The 26,831-nt window shown below is 40.9% G+C and overlaps 2 long non-coding RNA genes and 1 pseudogene across 4 annotated transcripts; 2 read left to right on the top strand and 1 right to left on the bottom strand.

Annotated features, from left to right (window-relative positions):
* Positions 1-3,539: 3,539 nt before the first annotated feature.
* Positions 3,540-10,208, top strand: LOC110793507 (uncharacterized). 3 transcript variants are annotated; one of them, XR_008922196.1, is made up of 6 exons: positions 3,540-3,989; positions 5,299-5,362; positions 5,452-5,691; positions 6,191-6,335; positions 7,564-7,651; positions 9,944-10,208. It is a non-coding gene; the product is annotated as an uncharacterized lncRNA (long non-coding RNA). The 3 variants fall into 3 exon arrangements; XR_008922195.1 differs by lacking the exon at positions 3,540-3,989 and adding an exon at positions 5,984-6,085 and having other exon boundaries at positions 4,000-5,362; XR_008922194.1 differs by lacking the exon at positions 3,540-3,989 and having other exon boundaries at positions 4,006-5,362.
* A 4,364-nt stretch (positions 10,209-14,572) lies between these two features.
* LOC110797608 (uncharacterized) lies at positions 14,573-15,063 on the top strand. The gene is made up of 3 exons (XR_008922216.1): positions 14,573-14,699; positions 14,794-14,830; positions 14,915-15,063. It is a non-coding gene; the product is annotated as an uncharacterized lncRNA (long non-coding RNA).
* Positions 15,064-17,548: 2,485 nt separating this feature from the next.
* LOC110802511 (zeatin O-glucosyltransferase-like) lies at positions 17,549-22,593 on the bottom strand (annotated as a pseudogene).
* Between the last annotated feature and the right edge of the window lie 4,238 nt (positions 22,594-26,831).

Genomic DNA, 26,831 nt, shown 5'->3' with positions numbered 1-26,831 from the left:
ATTGGATTTTGGACCTTGGATTTTGGACGTGATCTTAGCAATTGAGATTTCTGCCTGGAGGTACTCCAATCGCCTAACAAGGATAATGGCATCGTCATCATCCCAAAGGGGAGACACAAATTAGGTGTCTACAGAAGCCCCCACTTTGATTGAGCGTTCGGTTAGGAAAGCGCAAGTCAAAGTATTTCGAAAGGGACGGAGAATGGTCAAGATGTTCTGCAATCGAGACCACTCTTTGTACACCGGTACCTGCATAAAACAGGCGTCAGAAAAAGGATAGAGTCTACCTCGGTGCGGTTGGTGATGACTCCAATTTGTACTTGTATTTTTCCGCCTTCAGTTCAGGACGAAGTTTGGCGTGGAAAATTTGAATTTTTGAAGCTTGAATTTTGAATTTTGACACCCGGAGTTAATCCGCTGGGATGTGTTTTGCTGGGGATAAGAGCTTTTTACTGGCCCTTAAAATCTTGAACTTCGACTGACTTTCCCGGAGCTTGGGTCCGTTGGGAGTTGGGCGCCTGAGTCGTTGTATTTTTTGGACTTTGTATTCTTGAAATATTCATCTGTTTGTACTTGGAGATACAGGTGTATACCCGTATTTTTGATGGATGGTTCGATGCGATGTTTGATGCTTGGTGCGGAAGACCGTAACAGCAAAGGACGTGCAATTAGCACGGGAGACCGTGTGCGCTGCAGACCTGCGCATGCAGCAGGTCAGCCCACGGCGCTGGGGCGGTGCCCGGCGCTAGGTTGCACTATATAAGTGCCCCTTTGCCGTGCCATTTTGAGGCACATTCACTTGAAATTCTTGCTTCTTTTCTCTCAAAGGTCGATTAGCTTCTCCCCTTGGTCTTCTTCTTGCCTTGTCCATGTAAGTTTTTCATGTTTTTGCTTATGAAATAACTCTAGGATTGCATGTAGTGTTGATTTTCTCGTACTTTGAAATCATGCTTGTATGCTTAAGCTTCTTGAATCTTGTAGAAAACTGTTTGATAACCACTTGAACTTGAACTGTTGGAACTTGTACTTTTGAATTTTTGAACTTGTATCTGCTTCGGCACGGATAGCCTAGGCGTTGATGTAGAACTTGAATACCTGCTTCGGCGTGGATAGCCTAGGCGTTGGTGTAGGAATTTGAATACCTGCTTCGGCGTGGATAGCCTAGGCGTTGGTGTGAACTTGTGCCTTGAATTGGAGGTCCACTGGGATTTTGTTTTGAATTTTTTTTTGACTTTGTTTAGGCTAGTATAGGATAGCCCCCAGTTTAGAATTTTGACTCTTTGTATGCTACTTGATTTAGTATGCCTCGTCACACTCGGAGAAAGCTCGCTGAATCATCTGTGGTTCGAGCTGCTGAGGAAGACGTTTCGGATGATGAAGCGGCTGCAATATATGCGCCAGGTGGGGGTATGGTTCCCCGAGATGCGCCTGCTTTCCCTGGTGCTGGTTGGACCCCTTCTAACCTGGTGTTTCGGCCGGATTGGCACTTATCTCAGCGGCCTCGCGCTGGCATGGTGAGTCTTGTACTGTGTTTTGAATTTGTACTTTGTAATTGTATAGGTCTTGCGCTAACTCGTTCACCTGTAGGCCGATGGGAAGCCGTTCCGTACTTACTGGTCCTTGGTGGAGGTTCAGAGGGCCTTTAAAGCTCTCCGTGCTGATGCAGAGGCTATGGAAATTTGGTCGCAGATGGGCCTGGCCGATTTCTGGCGCACCATGGGAGGTTCCCCGAGGAGAACGGGGATTAAAAATTGTTTGTGGGCCTTGTTAGAGCTGTGGTGGGATACCACCAACACTTTCCACATGGCATGGGGAGAGATCACTGTTACCCCTCTTGAGTTTTCTATGATTACAGGTCTTCCTTTTCCTGAGAGGAATGTGACCTTTGATTCTGAGCTGACGTGGCGCTCGGCCGCTGCTAGGGACTTGCTCGGCCCTGTTGTTGATTTGTCAGAGGACGACTCTCACGATTTTGTGACGGTGCTTGTGGATGCTATCTGTGGTGAGGATGTGTCCGCGGAGCAGAGGGTTAGGCTTTTCCTCCTTGTCTTAGTAAGCAGAGTGATTGCCCCGAGTAGGAACAGTCGGGTGCATATTAGCTTCTTGTCCGCTCTGAGGGACTTGAGAGCTGTCTCGAGTTATAACTGGGGTGGTTTGGCATATAACCACCTCTTGTATGAAATGGGGCGGGCCTCCCGGACTGCACTGGGGAGTGACCCGAGCATGGCTGCTCTGTGGAGCGTGCTGGAGGTATTCGAGACTCCTTGTACTTTGTACTTTGTACTTTGTATTTGTATGCTTGTATCTTGAACTTGACTGATGTTTTGTTTGTTCCTTGAAAGATTTGGATCTATGAGCACTTTCCGACTTTGGCGCCGGGGCGTACTAGAGATGCGGCTTACCCGTATGCTGCCTCTTGGATAGGAGCAGTGCGCATTGGTGCGTCCCTGGCGGCTTCTCGCAGAGCTTGGAGAGTTTTACCTACTGATAGGGTAATATTCTTGTACTGTTTTGCTTTCTTGTATTCGTATTTATACTGTTGCTTGAGTTGTCTATTTTGTAGGTGGTATGGCGTCCTTTTGCCAACGCGGTTGTACCTGCCTCAGCTGCTCGTGCCCATTTCCTGTCTGGGCGGCGGGTTTTACTTCCAAGGGTGTACCGCTATATGTGGTATCTGGGGGAGCGAGTGTCCCTTCAACGCCATTCAGGGGATAGGCTTGTCCCCAAGGATCCGCTGGAGTCCATGCTGGCGTTGGATGAAGAGTTGGCCCGGCTCTATGCGGAGGCTAGGGGCGATGGTGTTTGCCGCTCTTGGAGGGAGTTTGTACACAGGAAGGGGACCTATGACGACTTCCTGAAGAGGCTGGCTCCACCAGTACGCTTCGTACTGCCGGTGAGCTTTTGAACTTTGCATTCTCGTATTCTTGTATTCTTGTATTCTTGTATTGATTGTATGATTGTATGATTGTATGTAGGAGGAGGAGGTTGATCCTGAGGACATTCCTCATGCTGATAGGATCCTCCGCTATGAGAACTCGGACGGGGAAGAGGTGGTGGAGACCATTCCTTGGGCTTCTCCTCAGCACCGGAAATCATATGATGCTGTACCTGAGCATTACGCCCCTGTAAGTACTGTTGCATTTTGGAAACTGTTTGTAACTTTGCATGGGAAATTGATCTTGAACTTTGTATGGAGGCGCCTCGGGCGAGAGTGCGTCGCTGGATGCTCTTGCTTGACTCTTGGAAGAGGCAGTGCGCAAAGCTGACCCGGAAGCTTTCTGGCCGGAACAGAGAGGTACGTCACTTGATCTTGAAACTTGTATACTGGAAATTCCAACTGGGAAATTGACTCTTGAAGTTGTATCTTGTATAGGAGCGTCGTCGAGACCGTAGAGACTCTGTTGACAGGGAGCCTCATGCGGAGACGTCCTTGGGACAGGAAGGACCAAGCTTGGAGCTGGGACAAGGGTCCAGTGCTGGTGCTCATCAGAGGCATTCTGATGCTGAGTGGGGAGCTTCCCCTTTTGTACACACTAGTGGAAAAAACCCCTGTTGTAGCCCCCTTGTTGAGGGGGGCATATATAAGCGAGCCACAATAACCACTTAGTTAACGCGGGTCAAATGTTTAACTAACAGGTTGGGGCGGGCTTTTGTGGTATTCGCTTCTATAGAGCCAGTTGAAGGGGGCTTTTATTTGCCCGCCTCAATAGACACCCGTCTAAAGGGGCGGGCTTCCCTTTGTTCGCTTCAACAGGTCTTCACAAAATTTTAAACACTTAAAACACGTACAACGCTATGACCGCCAAACAGATAAGATTTTAGAATCCTTTCAAATCTCTATTCCAACGCATCACCGGCGAGTTCGCACCGCTCCTCACCGCGCGGCTCCACCACCACCACCACCTTCCTCGCCTCCTCTTCCATAGTACGTAGTTGCCCCCGACCGTCGTCTTTCCTATCTCCGACTTTGTTTCACGCAATCTGTCAAGGTTAGTTTATAATTGATTCTTGTTTTGCTTGGTCTTAAAATTCAGTTTTCCTTCAATTAGTTGAGCATAATGAGTTGATTATGCAGAGAATTTAGGCTAATGTTCCAATATTAGATGAATTTACAAAATAGGGTTTGATATTTGTGGTTTTTCTAGTTCAGTTACAAAATAGGGTTTGATATTTGTGGTTTTTCTAGTTCAATTACAAAATAGGTTTTGATATTTGTGGTTTTTCTAGTTCAAAATAGGTTAGTTTACTAAAGCATTTAGATGCAAGGCCACCTGGTAAGTTTTCGAAGCTTCATCAGTAATTTGTGCTATAGTATTCTGGTCAACCAAAGCGGTGTTTTATTTTACCCCTTTTTCGACACTTTCAAACAGACGTTCTTGTATTACAATAAACTAAATCAAACATCTAGCTGAATTCCCCTTTGGCCCTTACGGAGTAGTAGTTAAGTTAGTTGTCTCCGTAGTCAAGGATCTATTAGAAACAACCATTTCGCAGTAATAAGACATCAGCAAAAAGTGTGTTTCTGCAAGAATTAGTAGGCTGCAGACATCTGACCCATCAGAACAGACTACGCGCGAGACTCATTTGAGGCACTAGAGTAATTGTACAATATGATAGGCTAGAAGGTCAACAAACAAAAACCTATAGATTTGGGTTGTAAACTTGTAACTTGTATTGTTGGTAAGGTTACTGTATATAGGCATTTGCTAACTGATACATATGTGAAACATTTCCAGATATATAAGATGCCAAAAGATAGAAATATAGTGCATCCGTTTACTAAGATTTCAGCTTCCAACAGAAGCTTAATGAATGATCAACACATTTCATTTAGTGGCCTTCTATAGAAACATCCTACTGTCCTAACAAGATGTGCTATAGTTTGTTCATTAGTTACTGCCAGTTTTGGACCTTCGGGAAAAAAATATTGAACCGGGGATAAAAAGGGGAACTTTCATTGCTGAATTATTGATTGAATACTTTGCTTCCATTGGCTGTTGATGAACCTTGCATATTGTTCCTTCCAAAAGCATATTTTTGGGATTAGATAGATAAAACATATTCCTGTTTTGTTTGCGTTTTACTACAAGTGCAACAAGTTCTAGTATTGCCAGGTTCAACGAGTTCTCTTTTTGGTTGAATATTGTGTGTATCCTTTTTCAGCTCACTGTTTAATTTCATTTCTAGGTCCATTATAGTATCTTCCTACATAGCTGTATATCATGAAGCAGAATCTCGAGGAATCTGAAACTTTATATACTTGTGTGCTATTCTAAATACATGTTTTATCTGGTGCAGGCACTTGATAAATCGCAGCTTGGAGCCCTTCTTCGTCAAAGAGGCGAAAAGCTTGATTCACCAGGTCTGTAATCATATACGTTGAGAGTATCTATGATCTGTTATTCATAATTAGCCTTTTTTACACCAAATTTTATTTTGCTTTACATGAAGTGCTTGAAAATGGGGAAAATTGGAGTGTGGGACAACGAAAACTTGTTTCATTGGGCCGTGCTTTGCTTAAGCAGGCAAGAATACTTGTTCTTGATGAAGCCACTGCTTCTGTTGATACAGCGACAGATAATCTTATCCAGACTCTAATAAGGGCAGAGTTCAGGGACTGCACAGTTGTGATGATAGCACACAGAATACCAACAGTTATGGATAGTGATTTTGTGTTGGTCCTCAGTGACGGTAAGTGTGGGGATTCCTTGTTTTTTGTTTTTGGTCTATATTTCTTAATTGTTACCCTTTTTTTTCTTGCAAAACTATCAGGGGATTTCATGATTAGAATGCATGCATTGTCTTTGAATCCCCACCGTATTGGCCTAAGAAGACAAAATCCCATGTACTCCCCTCCCCAAACAGAGGCTTTTGCTTTGATTTTTCCAACCGTCTGCTTCAATGCTCATGATTCGTGAGTGTCGTAGAACTCACGATGCATTTCATGCATTCCCATGTAATTTATGATTTGTTTCCAAATCAGTGTGCTCAACAAGTCGGCGCCCGCGAGTGTGGCTATTACATTATGAAGTTCATGCATGAAATAGTCACGTTACACCATAACTCTGATGAGCGGTTAGATAATGTTCGTTCTTTTACCATATGTTAGTTGAACTACTAATACTAGTACTTGTACGTAGTAGAATTCTTAATTTACAAGTAGCATTACTTATCATGTTACTTATTTCAGGCTTACACTCCAAGAAATGCGCCTTATACCGATGAGGAAATAGATGTGGTTCGTGAGCAATGGGCTAAGTTTTTTACAACCGAGTATTTATTTACTTAGGTTGTTTAGACACAAAGATGGAAGCGTTTATATCTTCATGGATTTGGTAAAGTTCTTTAATTTTTCCATAATTACAAGTCTGCTGGATTTGCTAATTTATTGCTTTGAATACTAATCTGTTGGTCTTGCTGCTGCTGTGAATACTGATCTGCTGGTCTTGCTACTGAATACTAATATGCTGGTCTTGCTGCTGCTGTTGTGATTTACTGATATGTTGCTAATTTATTGCTTTGAATACTAATCTGCTGGTCTTGCTGCTGCTGTGAATACTAATATGCTGCTGTGAATAATTGACCTTATCATAAATCTATTGATGTGTATGAATATTATGCTACAAGCCGTTTTTGAGTCTGACATGCAAAGGCCATTTAATACAAGTTGTGTTCAGGAAATTCCAAATGTTTGAACTCTGAAATCAATATATAGGATAGGTGAAGAACTGAGAGCAATGAAGAGATTGATGAGAATGTTTTTTCTAACCCATTTTATCTGAAAGAAACTCCCCTTGTTCTGGATTGAGAATGTGTAAAGCCCTAGCTTTACTCTCTCCTGCAGACACAAGAACCACGGTAGCAACACCCAAATACAAGGCTAAACAACGAGACCAAGAACAAAACAAATAGGAGAAGGGGAATTCGGTTGATTGGCTCTTTAACTCAGATCAGAACTGTGCAGTTCTGTGCACTGATCTGCGTGCCTCAACTTTGAACAAAACAAATAGGAGAAGGGGAATTCGATTGATTAGGTGACAAGTCTCTTTAACTCTCTATAATTTTTTGAATAACTTTCTCTTTCCTCTCCACCTCTACTTATACTACTTGGCTGTTTACAACCATTAATAACTGCTACAATTCTGCTTGTCAGGTAGTGCCGTAGTGGTAACGGTCTTTAGAATTTCACTTTTGCTCAGTTGAATTCCAATTAGTTCAGTTTAACTTAACACTAATATAGTCCATTTTTCGATAAGTTCAGGTTGGCCTCAGCTGATCTTAAGATATACTGTCGGTGATCTATGCCCACGTATTGTGGTGCTAACTATAGCAGATTGGTAAACTATGGCAACAAATCAAGGAAAAAAATATTATCATTTTGTGTGCTAACTGTTTCCTTCGTACTTGCTTGGTCCGTCATTGTGTTGAATTGTTTTATCTGTTTGAATTTGCAAAATTGTAGAAATCAAATTATGTGGCAGCCTCCTCCTGTTTTCTTTCTTTTTTCTAATTTATTTCTTTATTGAGGTGGTTAAAACATCACAGTTTTTGTTGTTTTTACAGCTTGTTTTGAGTACTGGAAGCGGTGTTAATGGTTTCACTCTAGATCCATCTCCTTGGAGAGTATATTTTAACTCATCCAGACATCAAGGTAAGGACACTTCCTGATTAGAACTAGCTAGAACAGATTGTTGTTACAGTGAGGAATCTATTCACTTAGCTCGTTATTGTCTTTAACTTTAGCAATTTCACAGCACAGTCAGTCCAAGGAAGTATGAGAAACTTCGGGTTTCATATATATCATCATCAAATTTTGGTTGATAGATTATCTGTTACTCACTTTAAGTTTTCTGAATGTACGAACCAGAACCGCTCATTTCCTTTCCTAATTTTCTTTCTTTGGAATCACTTATTGAACTCTCTCTCTAAAGTCAGCTTTAAAACATAGTAACAAGTACACCAGGAAACAATATTTATGCTTCCAAAAAGTAAGCATATGCTGAATATGTTCGTCCTATGTCTTCTGTAAGCTTCTTCCACTTTCTTTAAATTGATTAGCCCCTTCTCTTGACCTGCACCACCTGTAAACAAGAGTGGCAGGTTTTCGGCTCTAATTGCATATGATCTAAAATGACATTTAAGGCTCATAGGATCGTTATAGGTCATATTTAGGCTAAAATGACATTTCCGCTCCCAACTTTGAACTAAAGAAGCTAAGGACTCATTTGATTCTTATTACATGACTAATATGCATAGTTTTAACTTTCTAAAACTCATTCGACTCTACGTATGACATTTAAGGCTCATAGGATCGTTATAGGTCATATTTAGGCTAAAATGACATTTCCGCTCCCAACTTTGAACTAAAGAACCTAAGGACTCATTTGATTCTTATTACATGACTAATATGCATAGTTTTAACTTTCTAAAACTCATTCGAATCTACGTATGCACATTTAAGGCTCATTGGGTCGTTATAGGTCATATTTAGGCTAAACTGACATTTCCGCTCCCAACTTTGAACTAAAGAACCTAAGGACTCATTTGATTCTTATTACATGATTAATATGCATATTTTTACCTTTGTAAAACTCATTCTAATCTACGTATGCACATTTAAGGCTCATTGGGTCGTTATAGGTCATATTCAGAGCTAAAATGACATTTCCGCACCCAACTTTGAACTAAAGAACCTAAGGACTCGTTTGATTCTTATTACATGACTAATATGCATACTTTTAACTTTCTAAAACTCATTCGAATATATTTATGCACATTTAAGGCTCATTAGGTCGTTATAGGTCATGTTTAGAGCTAAAATGACATTTCCGCTCTCAAATTTGAACTAAAGAACCTAAGGACTTATTTGATTCTTATTACAAGATTAATATGCATATTTTTAACTTTATAAAACTCATTCCAATCTACATATGCACATTCTAAGGCTCATTGAGTCGTTATAGGTCATATTTAGAGCTAAAATGACATTTCCGCTCCCAACCTTGAACTAAAGAACCTAAGGACTCATTTGATTCTTATTACATTATTAATATGCATATTTTTAACTTTCTAAAACTCATTCGAATCTATTTATGCACATTTAAGGCTCATTGGGTTGTTATAGGTCATGTTTAGAGCTAAAATGACATTTCCGCTCTCAACTTTGAACAAAAGAACCTAAGGACTTATTTAGTTCTTATTTCATGATTATTATGCATATTTTTAACTTTATAAAACTCATTCCAATCTACGTATGCACATTTTAAGGCTCATTGAGTCGTTATAGGTCATATTTAGAGCTAAACTGACATTTCCGCTCCCAACTTTGAAGTAAAAAACCTAAGGATTCATTTAATTCTTATTAACTGATTAGTATGCATATTTTTACCTTTCTAAAACTCATTCCAATCTATGTATGACATTGAAGGCTCATTGGGTCGTTATAGGTCATATTTAGAGCTAAAATGACATTTCCGCTCCCAACTTTGAACTAAAGAACCTAAGGACTCATTTGATTATTATTACATGACTAATATGCATATTTTTAACTAGCTAAAACTCATTCGAATCTATTTATGCACATTTAAGGCTCATTATGTCGTTATAGGTCATGTTTAGAGCTAAAATGACATTTCCGCTATCAACTTTGAACTACAGAACCTAACGACTCATTTGATTCTTATTACATGATTAATATGCATTAGATCTGTCTAAATTAGAGCTGTTCCACCAACTAATTAATCATGGTTTGACAGGCATCAGCTTTCGTGGACACTTGAATGCTCACAGAGCAATTAGAAGTACATGTTTAGCTGCATGGTTTTCAACAACTTAATTATCTCTATAGTCTGCAACTATATGTTTTTATGCTTCAGTGGAATGTAAAGATAATATCGTGAGTGTAAACTTTGGTACTCATGTATATTTTCCTTCCATCTTGCAGGGATCGAGTCGATTGGAAGAAATTCAACACTGCCTTAATTAAGGTTTATAATGCATGATCTAAAGGGAGCTAAGTGGCCGGATTAGAGAAATTTGTTAGACTAGCTCTCTAGCCTTTTGTCTTTATTTGTTAATATTAGTTGTAATTTGTTAGACTAGCTAGGTGTTTAAAATTGCAAACGTACGTACTATACGCTTGGGTTACTATAAATGAAGTTAATGTAATGATTTATTTATTAAAAATAAGCAGATTCATACCTTTGCTATTCTGGTATTGATTGGTGTACAGGTTTCAATACTCAATGGAGTATATATCTAGATTTAGGTATTGCTACCTATTTTATATTTTAAAAGAATTTGGAAAAAAAAATTAATGTTGTTGAAGGGGGCTTTTAATGTACGCCTCAACAACATATGAATTATGGTGCCAAGAATACAGGTCTGTTGTGGGGGGCTTTTAAGAAGTGAGCCTCAACAGAGGTGTCTGTTGAGGCGGGCTTTTGAAATGCCCCCCACAACAGGTCCTTTTTTTCCCCTTTGGTTTAGGGCTGTTGAGGCTCACTTTTGAAAGCCCGCCTCAACAGAGTGCCTGTTGAGGCGAACAAAGCCCGCCTCAACAGCTCAGTGAGCTGTTGAAGCCCCGTCTGTCGAAGCGGGCAATGTTCGCCTCAATAAGCCCAAAATGCCCCCCTCAACAGGTAGTTTTTCCACTAGTGACATGTTGACCCCACCAGGCATTCATTTGGAGGTGCTAGCGGTTCACGGCCCTTTGTTCCTCCTTCTGGCTATTACTTCGGAGGAAGTGGTCCTCAACCTTGGGGTGCAGGTTCATGGGCTTGCTATGCGGAGATGGATAGGATGCGCCAGGCTCAGATGTTTGGGTCGTACCCGTATATGCCGATGCCGCCGCCTTATCAGTATTCCTCTCCTTAGCAGGGAGTTCATCGCTCCACTGGCACACTTCGTATCTCGAAGGAGGATCCTAGTACCCCTGGGACGGAGCTGGATCGAGAGCTGGAGCGCCTTAGGAGGCGTAACAGGGACAAGGGGCCTGTGGTTGACATCACCGCTGGTGACGACTCGGACTGACCCTGCATGGTAGCGAGTTCTAGCTTGCCTGGGTTGATTTTGTATATGTTGTATTGTATTGTGTTTGTATGGCTTGAAACTTGAATTTTTTGTATGGTTTGTATTGTTTTGAACTTGAATGGGTTTGTAAAATTTGAAAATTGGCGTTTGTATGTTTGAATGCTTGAAATTGTATGCGTTGTGTGTGCCTTGAAATTTTGTAGCTATATGCATGCATGACAATTTTGCGAAAAATTTTGAAAAAATTTACCCATTTTTTCGGGTGTATGTACCCACTATAAGCCCCCACTTTGACTGAGGTTTTTTGGTTAGGAAAAGCACAAGTCAAAGTATATTCAACTCTTGCTAATGCATATGCAGACTTGACTTAGGACGCCGATCTAGGACTAGAATGCTTGAATTTTGAAAGAAAAAAATTGATCCGAAATCTGCCCGAAGCGTTGATCCAGACTGCTTGAAATTGCGCGGCTTGCGGCTTTGGAATCTTGAATAATGGAGGTTGTACTCTGCTGTCCGAAACACTAAAGAGTGTGTACTCAGAGTCATAAGAGAGGACGGTGGCCCCGTCCTTTGATGCAGGCTCCCTGCGCCTGGCGCGGGCTTGGCTCGTAGCGCCTGTGAGCTGTCGTGCAAGCCAATTCTTTACAAATAGGGAGCATTTCGGATCATTTCTTGTATCAATCCTTCCCTACTATCATTGCATACTGCTTCCTCTCGAAAAGAAAATATGGCTGTGTCCTTTGAAAGTGCCTTGAACTCGTGGCTTGGTTCGATAGGCAAGTTGGAGAAAAGGGAGCTTGATGGCATGCATCTTGGGGTGCTCGTCTCTTTCCGGTTTGTAAAATTGGACTTGCACTTCATTCTTGCTGCTCTGGAGGCTTGGGACCCGAATCATCATGTCTTCCGCTTTGGAAATAATGAGGTATGTCCCCTCCCTGAGGAATTTAGTGCCATATTGGGGTGGCCCTTGATGCTGGAGCCATGCATGCCTAGTGTTGAAGAACACTTTTTCTCGAGTTTTGAAAGGTATTTGAACTTGAAGCCCCCACTTTTGAGTGCTGTTGTATATGGCAGAGGGGTGGATTTGTCCCTCTTTGTCACCTACTTTGCTGGGCTTGATGTTCCCAAAGTTTTCCGCTTGAGAGCCTTGTGTTTTTGTATATTTTCCCGCTTTCTCTTTTCGAAGCAGGGGTTTGGCAATGGCGATGCCTCCCTAATTGAGATTGTAGAGCAGTTTGCTAATGGTCGGGACCCAATGCCGCTCGTGGTTGGAAAAACATTGATGGGCCTTGACATGCTGAAGTCGGACCCTTCTTCATTGCCGTCGGGAAGTCCGGTATTACTCCAAGTAAGGATTTGGAGCCTTCTTTGTATTGTTGAACTTGTACTTGTATTTGAATTTTGAATGTTGAATTTTGAAATGTGCTTCTTGTATACTCCCCAAGGTTTGGCTTATGGAGAGGCTCATGTTGGTGGCACCACCGGAGAACATGGCGAGCTACAATAGAAAAGGATTCACCGTGCGGCCCATGGTGTACGGCCGGCTTTCATTGGATGAGTGGAGATGCGCACTCTCTAGGATTGAATCTTGTATAAGGTGGGTAGTTCCTTGGTGGGGAATTGCTGCTATGAGACATGCCCCTGGTTCTACTGCTTTGAGGGTGCCTAGCCTCACAATGCTGGTCTTCTACTCGCCTGCTCGAGTGATGAGACAATATGGCTTGAAACAGGAGATCCCGGACTGCATGGAAGAGAACCCGAGACCTGTCGTGCTGAATGCAAATCGACTTCAAGTTTGGAGGCGGTATTGGATCGCCAAACCATTCTTGAGTATCCAGTTCCCACCTGAGCCAGTTACTCTGTCTGCGGGGTACATGGTATGGATGAGAGGCCTAGGCCAGAGGGACATTTCTTTCTCAGGACCAACTAGAGTCCGAGGTTCTAGAGCTAGACGTCCTGCATCAACTGACTATGAGGAAGGTGACGGGAGTGTGGCCCGTCCGGTGCTTGACCGTTGGGAATCCAAAGGAGGTTTGTCGTCCTCCCGTCTTGGAAGGCTTGCAAGTTCCTTCTCCCGCCGCTTGGGCCAGGGGAAGATTGATGATTGATTGCGGGAGGAGCCAGGGGATAGTACTCAAGGTGCCAAGACTCAAGAGCATAGTCGCCCGACCCTAGATCTTTGTAGGCTAAATGTGTTTGTAATTGTATTGGAAGGAATTGTGTTTAGAATGTGTTTAGAAGAAGTGTTTAGAAAGATGTGTTTGGAAAATGTGTTTAGGAAGTGAAAAGGCTTTTGAACTTTGCTTCACTTGATCCTAACTTTGTATTTGAATTAGCTTTGAAGGCCTTATGGCCCAAATAAAGAGTTATTGTGTTAAATTCCGCTTGAACATGCTTTGCTTTGAATTGGCACATTTGGAATAAAGACACACTAGTAGAAAAAACCCCTGTTGCAACCCCCTTGTTGCAGCGTACATGTAATAATACGCTTCAACAACCAGTAGGTCAACGCGGGTCAAACTTTATAAAGGGTTGTTGCAGCGTACAAATTAATTGCCCGCAGCAAGAGAGTTTTTTGCAGCGTACAAAGTAAAAGCCCCCTGCAATAGCCCATTTATTTTGCAGCGTACAGATAAAAGCCCCCTGCAATAAAAAATTTTCGCTGCAAAGCTAATTAAGAAAAACATTTCATCTCAAACCTAAGGACCATTTCCACGCTCAGTACTCCCTCTTCTTCCCTCAGCTTTCCCTGCGTACTCTCTCACCTCCTCATTCTTCTTCTTCTTCATCTGCTCTCTTTCTCTCTCTAATTCGTGGTTTTTTGGGTTTTTTGCAAGTAATTGTTGAAATTGGGTGACAATTCGTCTTGGTTTTTGTGAAAATTTGCTCGACTCCTTCTCTCCAAGCATCTGGCCTTCGACCTCAGCCTTCGAACTCAGCCGCCGTCGAACTCAGCCGTCGAACTCAGCAACTCAGGCGTTGCTCGGCCCTGCGTCGCTGTCTTCGCCGATGGGTCTGTGTTCTCGCCTCATCTCCCCCTAATTTCGTATTTTTAGGGTTTGCTTTCAGTCAATTCTTGATTTTTCCCCTAATTTCGTATTTTTAGGGTTTGATTATATAAATTATTCTTATTTTTTGTGTTAATTGATACATTTTTTCCGATTTTGATTGTTAGGGTTTTATTTTTTTCCGATTTTTTCCGATTTTGAATGTCAACCCTAAAGTGGATAATATTTGGTACCCTATGAATTACTATATCACTTTGATGATTTTCTATTTAGTATATGTTTTTACTATGGTTCTGCTTTATTTGTGTTTTGTTTATGTATCTGTTTCTATTCTTACTGGCACGATATATAGCTGGTTAGTTTCCTGTTAGTGTGTAAGAATTAATTGAGTTATTAGACCGTCTTGAGTTCGAACTGTTTGGATAGGAACTGAGACACCGGCCAATAGTGTGCTCTAAGTAGTGAAATATCTATTAGATGTTGGTGTGTATTTTTCTAGTGAATTTTGTTGACTTTGATTTTCTTGATTTGGTAAATACTACCAGTCAAGTGCTAGGACGGTGAGGAAAGATAAGCCACGTGGGCGTCATCATGGTCTCACTCAACAGAAGAGGCAAGAGATAAAGGAAGCTTTTGAACTGTTTGACACTGATGGCTCAGGTTTTGAATCTGTTTAGTGTTTCGAATTTTATATGTCAAACCATTTAGTTTGTTCTCGCAATCTCGCCTGTTTGATTCAAATTGTTATTTTCAGGAACTATTGATGCTAAGGAGTTGAATGTTGCTATGAGGTATTATTCTTTGTAAATCCTAAGGTTTTGATATACCACTACACACTTAACACAGTTACCTGACCTAAAACTGCATCGTTGCAGGGCTCTGGGTTTTGAGATGACCGAAGAGGTATAAAATCTGTCATTTTGTTGGTTTTTTGTTGATTACGATTGAAATATTTCTTCTCTGAATACTTGCAAAAAGATAACCTATGTTCCTTCCACTATTCTTTTTCTTCTCTGGGTTCTAAGACACTCAGACAAGGGTGTGGCCTCCTTAAGTGACACTTCAATATTTACCCAGAGTCTCATAATACGTCAACGGCTCAACCATCTCGAACCACATATTCATAGAGAAAATTAGAAAAATAAAACAGATGCAGAATGCAGAGTCAATTAGATTTTAGTGGAATAGCCATTGTTGAACGTAGACTGGTGGCGATGTGGAATCATTAGTAGAATTTAGAAGTCAATTACTCAGTAGTTGTTTAGCCTTGAATCTAGTAACTTAGCCATAGTTGAATTTGGTCTAGGAATAAGTTAAAGCACCTACTAGTGATTTAGCTATATATATATATATTGAATATATATGTTTGTTTAACATAAGTTCCCTAAGGTATTGCTACTCTAGGGACGAGGATGATGATAACTGAGTGTCCAGAGCTCAGGCAAGTGAAATGGTGTGTCTAAAATTTTGGGATTAGGATATGATTACTGAGTATTCTCGGAGAAACATCTGGATGATGAATCTGTCTCTGCTCCCTGGCTTACGCCTTTTCTCCCATTTCCAGTCTGGAATACACTCCCCCAACATTCTCAAGTACCATCTTGCCACGTTACTGCTTCAAAACCAATATATATGAGCTTTTAATTTCATATTTTGAATATTTGGTGATTTGGAAAACTGGGATGAAGAGACGATTGGAATAAGATGACAGCTAATAATATGATTAAGGATCTCGTTTCTGGCTCAATCCTTAGTACTTGGTGATCTGAATTCATTTTCCTAGTAACTGCGCTAGATAAATTGATCAGCAATGTGATATTTCCAGCTTCGCTTATTGTCCAATCATTGTCCGTTGCCTTATCTGAGGTGATTTTACAATTCAGCTGCATCTTTGCTTTTGTATTCTCTCAGTTTAATTGAGATAGTCTTTCTTTTTTCCTCGTCACATTCATTTGAAATTCGATGCGGCCCTCTGTGTGCATACAAACTTTGGGATTGTGCAAGGTTCCTTCTGGCGTGGCTTTGACTTGATTATTACTCCCTCCATCAGGAAATAGTAGTCATATCACTGATATGTATTGCAAGGGGTCTTTGATTAAAAGAGTTTAGAGCAATGTGACAACATTTCTGGACAGAAGAAGTTCTAGTACGGAGTACAAAATATGATTCTGCAACACTCTAGCATTTATTTTGGTGACGCCTGTCCTCTGCTTCTTTTTACTTGTTCACTACAGTAGCACCAGTGCAAGAATTTGACTGCTTTACCTTTCCTTTGATTCTGATGGCGGAATCGCATGAAATCTTTATCTGTTTAGTAACATAAAACATTAAGAAACTAAATCCTCCTTGTTGAAAAACATGTGTCCAGAAGAAGAAACAAAGGGTTTTCTGGAAAAATCTTGATCCTTCTGTTAATATTCTTTGTATAACAGGGCGAATTATTGACCTGAACTTATATGGTGTGATTACTATCTTTTCTTTCCCCTCCCGACAGGATTGTAAAGTTAGATGGCTTGATCTCTATCTTGTGTATGACATTTGGTCAACAATGTAGTGAACTTTCTAGGACGTGGCAATCACTTACCATTATTTCCTTTCAAAATTGGCAGGGTGGAAATAATTCTGATTCTGATGATGATGAGAAACGCCGTCAGAGGCACCACCACCACCAACGCAGGCACCATGATGAGGAATAAGATGATTACTTTTCAGTTTTTAAGTTGAGCTCCCCCATCTTTATCCTTGGCTGTTAAAATAAGGGGTTGAGAATGTTTGGCGTATAACCATACCTGCTGCTTTATGTTTTCTTGTATGATGGCTCAATGAGTTGATGGGCCTATGTTATTCTATTATGTACTACTAAACAAAACTCCTGTGTGTTTTCCTATTGAATGGAGTTTTTGTTGTTGTTTTGTTTCTATTTTCTTTATCTCTTTCTCAAGTAACAAAACGGTGATCTACTTTGCTCGTGTTTGAAAAAATATCTTTTAGTAAACCAGGCATTTAGTTGCTTGTGTATCTTTGGTTTCTGTTGATAGAAGTGGAGCATAGAACAAATCTCGCGTTCTGTTTATGGGAGTACTTCTTAGCTGGGCTGTAAGTAACTCTGCAAGAGTTTTCTGTTTTGATATCAGGAGGATAGCTGCAATCTAGAGTTTTGTGATGACACGGCAAAATTCTTGTGTTTGGACTTTGGATGACAGAGAGATAGGCTCCTTGGTTTGGTGCACTGGTCCGTACAGGTGACATGAATAGGACATTGGCACTGGATTTGGTAGGTTTCTGGGATTTTAGACTACGGAATGGCACAACCGCACAGGTACATCTATTGAATACTTGGTATGTTTTATGCTAAAAAGTATCTGTATCTGCATTGATTTCAGATCTTAGAAATATGGCATTGTAGTAATTTTTGCTTGCAAAAGAAAATGTAAGAAAAGAAGCACACATAATTAATCATAGTATTAAAAACATATTGCAACATATGAAGTAAGTTTCCAGATGAATAATTAGAAAAACAAAATTGAAATCCTGACTATCCACGGTTTCTTTTGCTGAAGCATGTCTAATTCAGAATGGATTTCAGAGTGAGCATTACCACCTTTAGCAAGGGATCCTTGATTAGCATCACCAAGTTCAGTAGCTCTTCTCCTCATAATCTGTAGTCATCAATGTGTTGACTGCATGCTCTATAAGTCTATAGTGGTTGATGTTACCCAACTGATCACGGTGTGCCCAATCTCTCATCAGTGTACCGATTTTTAGAACATCCGTTACCAATAGGGTGTTACGTTGCTTGGCTGCTCAGAATGCATAGGCCATGCTTATACTCTCAAGTCTCAACGCAACAATGACTCATAAACCCACCTGTCAGAGGGATGAGCTAGAATTTCTACTTGTTTTGCCCAGTCTGTTACCACAATTCCTCTGTTTTTCACTCTCTCTTCATACCCTTGTGGTAGTTGATGACTTCTCTCTTCACCTTGTTCAAAAACATCAACTGTATCGGAGTTTCTAAGCACCCATACAAACTTTTGTCTGCTTCTTTCCAATCCTATTGCCAATTCCTTGATCCGCTCGTAACTCAGCGATGTTGGTGATACATATATCACAGATCCTTCCTCTTGTTTATCTACCCATTTCTAGGCATTCATGTCTCTGTCTTCCACTTCCGCTTTTCAATTCCACAAGATTAAAAGGTCCAAGTACTTTTAAGTGTTTTGTCTCAGCATTTGTTGACCGCTTCTGCAACATTTCGACATATCTGCCTTCTACCAGTGTGGATGTGTTGTAGAGCCTTCCAGACTCCGGCACCCATCATTTGGAGGAAAGACATTTTAACATAATAAATGTTCATCTTCAAACATACTCCGTAAAATAAAACACAAAGTAAAGAAATCGATTAACCCAGAAAGTGTAAAGGCTATTTTAAAACGGAGGTGGTAGTAATAAGTATTAGCAAGGTGACTTGGACGGATTACGTAATTAAATATTTATTTTACCGATCAATATTCTTCTCCCCCCTCACAACGTTACCGACTAAATATTTAAGGACTGAGATAGTGATAAGATAGTAAGGTTCCATAGAGATTCCGTGTGAATTCTTCCTAGACAACATCTAGACCAGGTCCACAAGTAATTTTAATTTTAATATTGAAGTGTCAGTTAAGGAGGCCAACTATGAACTAAAGAACCTAAGGACTCATTTTAAACCTACTAAATGTTTTATATTCTAGTTTTAACTTTCTAGGACTCATTCCAATCCATTTATGCCCATTTAAGGCTCATTGTGTCGTTTTAGGTCATATTTAGGCTAAAATGACATTTTCGCTCCCAACTTTGAACTTAAGAACCTAAGGACTCATTTTTAAATTATTATATGATTAATAAGCTTAGTTTTGAGTTTCTAGGACTTATTCTAATCTACTTATACCCATTTAATGCTTGTTTGATCGTTATAGGTCATATCTAGGCTAAAATAAGGCATTTTCGCTCCCAACTTTAAAATAAAGAACCTAAGGACTCATTTAAAACTTATTACATGTTTAATATGCATAATTTTAACGATCTAAGACTCGTTCCAATCTATTTATGCACCTATAGGCTCATTGGGTCATTATAGGTCATATTTAGGCTAAAATGACATTTTCGCTCCTAACTTTGAACTAAAGAACCTAAGGACTCATTTTAGACTATTAGGACATTGTCATTAGTTTCTTGAATGTTAAAATGTGATATTTAATTTGTATTTAATCTAATGTTTAATTTAAATTTCTGTTTTTGTAAAGGTCTACACTCCGAGGATTGCGCCTTATGCGAGGAATTTGATGTGGTTCGTGAGCAATGGGCCAAGTTTTTTACCAGCAAGTATTTATTATTGGCTTTAGCGCGCTTGATCGAGTTGGTTTAGTTGTTATAGAATAAATTTTATATTAAAATGTATGTTTATGTTGAAATTGGAACATATATTTAAATGTAATATGTGCACTTAATTTGGTTTTGGGATATATAGTATACAAAACTCCAGTTGTTGTTTTTATATTTGTTATACAGGTTGCGTTATTCTATTATTGTTTTGACAGGTTTCTATATTTGGTGCAAGGCACTCTAGGTATCCCTAAACAAAATTAGAATTTTCCCGCCAAAAGTGCTTTATTGCAGCGTACATATATATTGTACGCTGCAACAAGGGAAAAAAATTTCGCAAAAATTCAGACTTGTTGCAGCGTACAAATAAATGTACGCTGCAAAAAGTTGAGTCTTTTGCAGCGTACATATATATGTACGCTGCAACAAGTCCAATTTTTTGCCAATTTTTTGGCACTTGTTGCAGCGTACATCTAAAAGCCCGCTGCAACAAATCACTTTTTGCAGCGAACTTGTACGCTGCAACAAGTTCAGACTTGTTGCAGGCCCCCCAGTTGCAGCATACGATGTACGCTGCAACAGGGGTCTAAAAGCCCGCTGCAATAAGGGTTTTTTCTACTAGTGACAACAACATTTGAGTTTTGAAATTTGATTTGATTTGATTTTTAGGATGCCCTTAATTGAGGAAATTTTGAATTTTTTTTGTATTAAAGTGGCCAGGCCTCGAAATGAGGTTGCCTACGTGTCCCGTTAGGGAATCAGGCCGGACGTAGTTCTGACTACCTTACAAGACCTGAATTTGGATTCTTGAACTTGAACATGGAACTTAGACATAGAACTTCTTGAGTTGATCGAGGTTGGTAAGAGATCTGAATTCTGTTCCGTCGATGTCTATTAGTTCAACTGCTCCCCCGGAGAGGATCTTCTTGACGATGTATGGGCCTGCCCAGTTGGGTTTGAATCTTCCCCTTGGGTCCATGGTGCTTTTGCGAAGGGCTTTCAGGACAAGCTCGGCTTCCTTGATGTTTCGGGTTCTGACCCTTTTGTTGAAATGTCTGGCCACTCAGCGTTGATAGACTTGTACATGGTGAGCCGCTTGAAGCCGTCGCTCACCGAGCATGACTAGCTCGTCATACCTTGCTTGTACCCATGCAGCTTCTGGGATTTTGCTTTCTAGGACTATCCTTAGAGAAGGTATCTCCAGTTCGATAGGTTGTACTGTTTCCATTCCATAGACCAATGAGAACGGAGTTGCACCAGTTGAAGTGCGAATTGAAGTTCGATATCCCCACAATGCGAAATGTAGATTTTGGGGCCAGTCCTTGTAATTGGTAGTCATTTTCATGATGATGGTCTTGACATTCTTGTTGGCTACTTCGACTGCCCCATTGGTTTGTGGGCGATAAGGTGAAGAGCGATGATGTTGAATCTTGTATTCGGTGAATAGATCTTCACACTCTCCTTGAAAGTGGGTTCCCTGGTCGCTGATGAACTCGTGAGGAACGCCATATCTGCATATATTGTTTTCTTGTATGAACTGGGCCACTTGCTTGGAACCCAATACTTTGAATGATCTGGCCTCGACCCATTTGGTGAAATAGTCGATGGTGACCAGTATGAACTCATGATCCCCGGTGCCTGTTGGAGTGACTTTGCCGATGACGTCGATACCCCAGGCTGAGAATGGCCACGGTGATGATTGAGAGTATAGTAGTGATGGAGGAATGTGCTTCAGATTCGCACACTTTTGGCATGTGGGACATTTCTTGACAAAGAAGTAGCAATACCGTTCGAGGGTAGTCCAGTAGTATCGTGCCCTGACGATCTTGAGAGCTAGCATTTTCCCATTCATGTGGGTGCCACAGACTCCTGCATGTATGTTGTCCATGACTCTTTGAGCTTCGTGCTTGTCAACACATCGGAGGTTAGGACCGTTAAGGAACCTTTTGTATAGAACGTCGCCTTCTATGACGAAATTGGCTGATTGTAGTCGTAGAGCCCTCCGATTCTTGCTTGAAAAGTGTGGGGGATACTCCAAACTTTGTAGATACCTTTGGATGTCTGTAAACCAAGGTTCATCTTCGTCTTGCTCGACGTTGTCAATAGCATGGACATATGCTGCTTCTTAACGTGTTTCAATTGTAAGTGGCATTTCAGCCATGCTGCTTGGAATGTTGATCATTGAGGCCAGTTTTGCCAGTGCATATGCAAATTGATTCTCCTCTCTTGGGAGGTATGTATAGGGGAGCTCTTCTATTTGTTCGGACAACTGCTCAAGGTAAGACTGGTATGGAGCCAGGCTCTCGCTCCTTACTTTCCATTTTCTGGAAATTTGATTGATCATCAGGGAAGAAACCCCGTACACAGGTATGGGTAAGACTGGTCTTCGTCCCTGTCATCATGTTCGATCAATATCAGAGCCTTGTCGGCTATCTTGGTCCTTGGATGAGACGCGTGCAGGGTAATGACATTTCCTTGGACCTCCATTCGCACTTTATGGTGAAGTGAAGATGGCACTGCTTTGAGGTCATGGATCCAAGGTCTTCCCAGTAGGAGATTGAAACTTGCTTTGATGTTGAGCACTTGAAAGCTCACTTTCCGCTCGATTGGCCCTATGCGGAGTAGTAGAGTGAGTGTTCCCATTGCTTCCCAACGAGTGTTGTCATAGGCACGAACACCTTGGGAGGAACTAGAAAAGTCACTAGGGGTGAAACCCAGAATTTCGGCAGTGCGGAGAGGACACACATTGATGGCTGATCCATTGTCCACCAAAGTCATGGGGATGATCTTGTCTTTGTATTCAACAGTCAGATAGAGAGCCTTGTGATGGCCCTCCCCCTCAGGTGGGAGGTCTTTATTAGTAAAGGTGACTCCTTCTTCCAGATTTGTAAGCAACCCGATTAATTCGTCAGGAGTGACTTCTGGGGTGACATTCCGTTTGACCAGAGCGTTGATAAGAGCAGTGCGGTTCTCCACAAAGGAAGCCATGAGTTTCCAAATATTAACCTCTGCCTTAGTGCGCTTCAATTGCTTGATTAGAGGGTTCTCCTCGGTGGGTAGAGGGACATCTGTTGCTGGTGCCGTTCTGTTGGCTGGCTCTTGAATTCGACCAGACCTAGTCATGACTTGAACGTTGTTTTCTGCTTTAGGGTCCAAATACCAGTCGGCGTTTACAATTTCTCGGCATTCATCGTCAGAGATGTTTTCAACAGGAGGGTCAAGATATGTGTCTTCATCATCGCTGGCCCAGATCCCGCAAATGTCTCCTTGAGGTAACCCAGATTCCGAGTTTTCACTTGGCTGCACAAAGTTTGGTACAGACCCTTGATTATGAAATATTTCCTCTACCTCGTATGGGCTCATAGCATGGAAAAAAGTTTCTTGATTGTCTTCGAGAGCCCTTATGCGAGCCTCAGCTTCCTCAACACGTTCATAGAGCTCTGCTACACCTGCTGCTAGTGAAGTCATCTTGAATAGGATTTTGAGAGGAGGAGTCTGAGCACCTAGTTTGGACATGATTTTGAACTTTAGAACTTGAACTTCCCGACACATGATATGATATGAATGCAATGAATGAGACCTAGACTTGACTCTAAGTGCCACTCCGAAGATTCGGGATTTTGGATTTTGTACTTGTATTCGAGATTTGCAACCCGTTGGGAATGTTTGAGAGGAGCCTTCATTCTTTTGTGAAAGTTGACTCTTTGTACTAGAATTTGGGAAATCGAAAAGGAATATTTCGAGCTATTGGGAATTAGACTTATTTGAAGGGGATTTCAACCCGCTCTAGGATTTGGAAATTGGACTGGTACTAGGAAATTGAATTTTCAAGGGAATTTCGACCCATTGGACTTGGAATATTTGAAGGGAATTTCAACCCGATTGAAAGGGATTGATTTTGTATTATTTAAAGGGAATTTCAACCCGTCAATATTTTAGGGGAGTTTCAACCCATTGGACTTGGAACATTTGAAGGGAATTTCGACCCAATTGAAAGGGATTGATTTTGTATTATTTAAAAGGAATTTCAATCCGTCAATATTTTTGGGGAGTTTCAACCCATTGGACTTGGAATATTTGAAGGGAATTTCAACCCAATTGAAATTTGTATTATTTCAGGGGATTTTCAACCCGATTGAACAATTGGACTTGTATTATTTCTGGGGATTTTCAACCCGTTGGAAATATTTGGAATGGGGTTTGTATTATTTAGGGGATTTTCAACTCGTCAATATTTTAGGGGAATTTCAACCCATTGGAATTGGAGTATTTGAAGGGAATTTGAACCCATTGGAATTTGTATTATTTCAGGGGATTTTCAACCCGATTGAACAATTGGACTTGTATTATTTCTAGGGATTTTCAACCCGATTGGAATTTGAGTTTGACTCGAAGTTTGAATTTTGAAATGGAAAAGGACGCATTTTGTATGTAGAACATGAAGCTTCGTATTTGGAAAATCCGGCATTATGTCGCCGTGGATTTGAGACATTGAATTTGGGAACTTGAAAGTCCGGCATTATGCCGCCGTGGACTTGGAGTGTAGGATTTGAGATTTGAAGGTTTGGAACTTTTGAACTTCGAGCTTGAGGTTTGAAATACGGAATGGAAAATCGACATTATAACGGCATGTATTTGAAATTTGAAGTTTTGAGCATAGGACTTGAAATTCGAAAGATTGACATGGAATTTGAGGTTTGAAAGTTGGAGTTGAAAAGTTGGCATTACGCCGGTCATGAACTTTGGCATTTGAACTTTGAGGTTTTGAGACTTGGAATTGGCAACTTGACTTCGATGCTTGAAGACTTGAATGTTTGAAATAGGAAATCCGGCATGACGCCGTTGGATTTATGGTTTTCGACTTTGAAGTTTGAAGCTTGAAATTTGGACTAGAAAATCCGGCATTATGGCGCCGTTGAATTGAGTCTTGATTTGGAATTTGAAACTCGAAATTTGGACTAGAAAATCCGGCATTATGGCGCCGTCGGGTTGTATTTGAAAATTGAATTTTTGGACTAGAAAGTTTGAATTTGAACTTGAAGCTTGAAGACTAGGAAATCCGGCATTATGACGCCGTTGGGTTGAATTTGACTTGAAAATCGAAGGTTGAGTTTGGAAAATCCGGCATTATGGCGCCGTTGGATTTGGACTTGAAAATTGAGGTTTTGGATTTAGAAAATTTGGATTGAACTTTGAAACTCGAAATTTGGACTAGAAAATCCGGCATTATGACGCCGTTGGGTTGAATTTTGAATTTGAAAGTTGGAATTTGAAATGGAAAATCCGGCATTATGACGCTGTTGGATTGAATTTTTGAATTTGTAGCTTGGACTTGAAAATCCGGCATTATGATGCCGTTGGATTGAATTTTTGAATTTGTAGCTTGGACTTGAAAATCCGGCATTATGACGCCGTTGGATTGATTTTGAATTTTTAGCTTGGAATTTGGACTTGAAAATCCGGCATTATGACGCCGTTGGATTGATTTTGAATTTGTCATTTATGCGTGAGGCGTGTTTAAGGGTTTTGAATCAAATGGAGTGACACTCCTAAAGACCCTAAAATCGGCGATTTAGATGCATGAGGTTTGAATGATGCTCCTAGGGGTTTGGTTTCCTAGTTGGAGGCTAATTGGTTTAGGCAAGCTAGAACTCGAGGTTAGCCATTCACGCGTGCAAAGACGCCCACACAATGCACAAGTAGCACGTTGTCACACTAATCATGAATATGAATGCGACATGCAAAGTTCTCAACCTAAGGTCGGTCTAAGTTTTTGTATGATGCAAGTGGTCGGCTTTGGGTGTCAAAAAGGTACTTGGCTAAGAGACGGATCCGGCGACAAGCTTTCACGTTCCGCCTAAGGGAAGTGTGTGTCGGCAGACGGCCGCCATACTTGACATCGGGAATGTCAAGCAAATGCCAAGTTTCGGTAGGCGCGAAAATGGTCACACACTTTGGTCGGGAACCGTATGGAGAGTCACCATTTCGTTGCCCCCGGGGCTAGCCTGAATGTAGAACACATCCGTTTGGGCAAAGGTAGAAATTCATTTTGCACAATATGGTTTTCGAAAAATGCATGAAATGCCTAGAAATTGAAATTGAAATCGTACTTGAATTTGTATTTATAAAGCCCGTTTTTCGGCACTCGTTCACGAGGCTTGGGAGCGTCCTTCCAGATGCAAAAACAGACTAACTCCCAACACGAAAAGTTGAGCAAAAGTGGGCGACAAGCCACTGTGAGCCACTGTCCTGGATGCAGGCAGTGGCATTGGGCGCAGGGGCTGCGCCTGGCGCCAATGCTGGCATCCAGTACTTCGGCAGATCAGTGGCTGGTTGCTCGAAATCTGCTCTCATTTTCGAAATTGAAATTAGAAAATTCCCTAGTGGAGTCGCCAAGAATTGTAGGGTTTTTTTTTTTGTTCCCGTTTCCTACAAGGGGGATTGGTACGCGGCGGTTCGTTTAGAGAACTGTTGAATTGTTTTTGCACCTCGAAGGAGTCGCCACCAAACTTTATTTTAGGTCCCGTTTGGGAAGACCGTAAAATGACTCTATTTTTGGATAAGGCCTTGAATCCTTGAAACGGATGGGTGAGATCCGGGCTCGGGAACGAAAATGCTTATTCGGCGAGCTTTAGAAATATTCAAGTACGGTTGCACAACATTGTTTCGAAAATAAACCCTAAGATTAGACTATGTGGGTTTGAAATTTAGAGCAAAATAGAATTTCTAATTGTACGGTGGTCACTTTGCTTTAAAGATTGATTTAAGGAACCTAAGGCCGGTTTGTCAAAAAATATCTTTGTTAAGCGTGATGTAACCTTTGTATTTTGTTGTATTTAGCATGTTGGTGATGAAAGCGATAAAGCACATAAAGCAACATCACAATACTAAATAAAGTGCGGAATTAGTAAATACAAGACCCCCTAGAAAAGGACTAGGGAGTAAGTCCACATTGCCTAGAAATGGACTAGGCAAGTAATTAAAGGTGCGGAATTGAAAGTGCGAAATTGAAATTGCGGTATTGAAATTGCGGTATTGAAGTTGCGGTATTGAAAGTGCGATATTGAAAAGTGCGATATTGAAATTGCGATATTGAAAGGTGCATAATTAAAATTTGTACTTTGGCACATGAGATTCGAACGCCAAGCTGCTCCTTAAAAATAAGTGCGCCCGACACGAATTCAAAGCCAAAAATCTCAACTTGGGAGAGGTTGCTCAAACCAAATGTCCTAGATTTTGCATATTGAACTTGAAATTGAAAGCTTGAATATTGAAAGGTTTGAACTTGAAAAGATTGAAACTTTGACTTGAAATGATTGAAATTTGAAGTTGAAATGATCCTAGTTTAGAGAGGTAGTTATGAACAACCCTAAACATGGTTGGATCTTTGAAATTTGAAAACTTGAACTTGTATATTGAAAAATG

The sequence above is a fragment of the Spinacia oleracea genome, chromosome 5 (assembly GCF_020520425.1).
Source record: "Spinacia oleracea cultivar Varoflay chromosome 5, BTI_SOV_V1, whole genome shotgun sequence".
Classification (NCBI taxonomy): Eukaryota; Viridiplantae; Streptophyta; class Magnoliopsida; order Caryophyllales; family Amaranthaceae; genus Spinacia; species Spinacia oleracea.
Note: the sequence above shows the minus strand (reverse complement) of the source record. Positions and strands in the feature narration are given on the sequence as shown.